The sequence below is a fragment of the Sus scrofa genome, chromosome 13, assembly GCF_000003025.6.
Source record: "Sus scrofa isolate TJ Tabasco breed Duroc chromosome 13, Sscrofa11.1, whole genome shotgun sequence".
Classification (NCBI taxonomy): Eukaryota; Metazoa; Chordata; class Mammalia; order Artiodactyla; family Suidae; genus Sus; species Sus scrofa.
Window position 1 is genome coordinate 10,829,416 of NC_010455.5, and position 4,172 is coordinate 10,833,587.

Below are 4,172 nucleotides of genomic sequence, written 5' to 3' on the forward strand. Positions count from 1 at the left end.
AGGGCTTCACTTTTCATGTGGCATCTCTCACATTGGGTGCTCAGACCCTTCACACCATTGCTGAACATTTTCTATGAGACCTGTGTGTTGTCTGGGTTCAGGACACTGGGTCACATCCATGATTCTCCAAGTGGGGTAGTGTGGTGTGTGGATGGTGGCCAGCGAGACACATGAAGTATGAAAAGGCACATTCAAACTACCTATTGACTTTATCATACAAAAGTCTGTAACAAACTTGACAAAATAACTTTCGGGCAGTAGCAGAAACACAACTAGAGATTTCACCCAAGGGGGCCTGGGATCTTGGCTGAGAAACACTGGCATAGAGGTAGAGGAGTCCCAGCACATGGAGAACAGTTTAGCTAAGAACATGTGCCAAGAGTTCCCATTGTGGCTCAGGGGAAACAAACCCAACTCGTATCCATACGGATGCTGGTTCGATCCCTGGTCTTGCTCAGTGGGTTAAGGATCAGGCCTTGCTGTCATTGTGGCATAGACTGGCCGCTGGCTGCAGCTCCAATTCTACGCCTAGCCTGGGAACTTCTATGTCTCAGGTACGGCCCTAAAAAGCAAAAAACAAAACACATAATACCAAAACATTTGCCAAATGTGTGTGTAAGGAACATCTTTGGGAAATGAGTGAATCCTAAGCCATAACTTATCATGGTCTTTTGGACCCAAAGGGCCAATCCACAAGAAACCCAAGACATCCATCAAACTTCTCAGACCTGTTTAGGACAAGTTGATCCACTTTTAATACGGAGTCAGAAGAAAAATCTGGTTTTGCCCCCCAAAACTCACTCCCCCCAATTATTTGGGTTAACACATTTCAGAATTTTAAGTAAACAGTAGTTTCAGCTGAGTGAAGGTAGCCTGGCATCCACCCACCAGGAAGCACTGTCATTATCTGCACTGCCATCCAGCTCTCAAGGGAGCTATCAGCTTGGGTCTGTTCTGTAGTTATTTCAGAGCTCCAATTTGCTCCAGGTGGGTCAAGAGCTCCCCTCTCTCGTGCATACTTTCTAGATCAGTGCATCCACCTATACACTCTTTACCGATAAAGACCTGAGGTACCGTTCTGGCTCCCGTGAGCTGTTGCAGATAATCTTGAATCTCGGTGGTGTCACTGGTGGCTGTGATATTGACAAATTCCAGAAGCCCTTCTTTGAAGGGCAGTTGGCTGAGGAGATCCTGGGTCTTTCTGCAGAAGGGGCAGGTGGGCTTGATGAAAACTACCACCTTCCCAGGCTGGATTTTGCTGTTCACAAATGCTTGAGCCATGTTGACAGGTGGCTGCCTCCCCGGAGGAAACCTCAATGGCAGGTATTGCTCGGGTGTAAAACCTGGAATTTAGCTTTAAAAGAGCAGTTATACCAGCATAAAATGAAGAAAATCCGGTTTGGTAGCCCATGAAGAAAAAAAAAACTTAGAGCATTTAGTTCATTACAAGTGTTGAAAGGTGTGCTACAAGCCTGTGAATGTGATAAATAAAAAAGGCAATGCAAGACATCATTAAGATGGCGAAGTTGGGACCCCAGCCTCTGTCCCCCAGCAAAGGCTAACAATTAGACAGCTCTCCACCAGCAAAAATAGCTCTGGGAGAGATCAGGGGTCCTCTTAAGAAATTTTAGCAACACAGTGGAGCAAAAAAACCTGAGAAGAACTGCGCAAAAAGAAAAGGAAGAGCAGCTTCATTTAGCCTGCATCATCCCATCCTTCAGGTTGGAACTGCTTAGTTCTGAGAGCATATTCCCCACCCCCAAAGAGACACCCTTGCCAGGAAAGGGAGAGCAGGGTGAGCCTCTAGCTTCCCCAGGCTTCGCAGGCACCATGTGAAGGACCCACTTTAGTTTCATCCTATTCAGAGATCAGCAAAGCTGAACTGTATAGAGATGGCTGGGAATAAGGAAGAAGAGCAGAAGCCACCAGTATCAGTCACACCATGGGAGCCACTGAGGTTCCCAGTGCCCTGTCCTATATAGAACACCACATGTTTGACACTGAGGAAACCAATCACTGGCTCAGCTGCCATAGGCCCCTGAAGATTTCACCAGTTTTCTCCCAACAGCCACCTGGCGTCTTCCACTGCCCCTTCCTTGCCTCCCCTGCCACTGGAGCCTGGGATCTGCACTGACAGTTCACTCAGGCCCCTGTGGTGGCACAAGTGCAAGGTGCCAGCCCAAACCCTGAGGCTGATCTTCACTTACTGCTGTGGGCACTTGTGGGGCTAGCCTCTTCAGCTATGTGCCTGCATGCTGCTGGCCTGACTCTGTCACCAGCCTCCATGCCGTGGGTGTGCCCATGGTGAGATCCTGCCGCCCTGGAAGTGTGCACTGAAAGCCAAGGCCTCCACAGCTGCTGTGGGCCTGGATTTGGCTCTGTCTCCAGTGGTCTGCACCGCTGGGCTCACCTGTAGTCATCAGCCAGCCAAGGCCCCTGTCGTTGCCAACAGGTCCACAGTTGGCTCTGGACGTTGCTGCTGACCCTGACTTCACCATGTCATGTGTGTCTCTGCATGCACCTGTAGCTGGCCCCCAGAGCTAAATGAATGCACATCACTGGCTCTGTCTACCCTGGTCCTGATCTCTGGACCTGGAAGTGCCAGTGAGGACCCAATACCCTGTGCAGCCATTGCAGACCCCCCACTGTGCTTTCCAAGGACTGTGTAGTTGTCAGTGCCGTGAACCCCAGTGAACTGAGCTTGAGACAACAGGCCCCCTTGATCTGGAGCTACTATAATTGGCATACCACTCTAATTGGCATACCACTTCATACCACTATAATTGGCACCCTGCACCACTAGACCCAGGGTCTGGAATAGGTGATGTCCTCTTCAGATGTACAGATACCTACACAAGGGTACAGGGATCACAGAGAATCAGGGAAACTTGACTCCACCAAAGGGGCACAGTAACTGTGACCCCAAAGAAATAGAGATAGATGATTTGCATGACAAAGAATTCAAAACTACTGCCTAAAGATTCTCAGCAAGCTAAATGAGAACGTTGGTAAACAATTTAATGAAGTCAGGAAAATAATACAAGAACAAAATGAGAATTTCAACAAAAAGATTGAAAACAAAAAGAACCAAACTAATTTTGGAGCTGCTTGGCCGCTAGGGAACTCTGGTAATTTTATACTGAAATCTTTTATCCCCTTGAACTTTATTTTCACTTGTGTAATATGAGATTCTATCTGTATCCTTTTCTGAATGAGTAACCAGCTACTCGAATGTCGTGAGGATTTTTGTGCCTGTATGCCTTTTGAGGTTCTTTGGTTCTCCCTGTTTGTGTGTTCCTTTGTCAGATACGCTAAGGGGATTGTGGTAGCCTTGAAAAATGAGTGGGGAGGATTTTTATGGGAAAAATAAAAGGAAATATGCTCCGGGACGGAGTGATATGATGTACCTGTCTCATGCCTCCTCTGCTTATGATCCCTCAGTAACAGTCCCAGGTTCTCGAGATAAGCCAGACTTTCCTGGCTGCACGTCAGGGCCCTTTATCTCTGGCCCCCTTTTCTCTGATGCCTCATTCTCACCCTGCCTCACCTCCTCCCTTCCATGCTCTCTTCCTACTGTGTGAGGGTCAGGATTTTTGTGGTGTCTGGCTTTCTGCTGTGTCTCCAGACCTAGAACCATGCTTGGCACATTGGAGGTGCCAGTGATTATTTGTTGCAGGAAAAATGTGCAACTCCTGGGGAAAAAAAAAAAACCACTCTGTCCTCCAGACTTCCACGTGAGCTCTTCTCTCTCCTAAACACCTTACCTCACTCTGTGGTTAGATAAACCTATTGTCCTTTAGGACTCAACTTGGTCTCACCTGCTCTGGGGAAGCCCTCTCAAAGCCTGGGGTAGGTACCCGCAGAACTCACCTGTTATGGTGCCAGCCCTGCTGCTATTAGTGAGTGTTGACCTGAGTGATGGGAAGCTGGGGTGGTATCAACAGGGTCAACCTGGGCTTGAAAGTGATGCTAATTCTTTCACAGCCCTGGGAGAGCTGCCAACAACTGGGCCTCAGAGGCTCTCCAGGGCTTGTGGAGGGATTGCTCACTGGAAATGCTACTACCAGGAAAGTGGTTTAAAGTTTTGAATGACCTGGGAGGCCAGAGGGGGGTCACTTTTAGGCACATGCTTGTCAGCTAGTGGAGGTGCCATGGCCATGGGAAAAGATTCC

The 4,172-nt window shown here is 48.4% G+C and overlaps 1 pseudogene; it reads right to left on the minus strand.

The window, feature by feature from the left end:
- LOC100156011 lies at positions 627–2,091 on the minus strand (annotated as a pseudogene).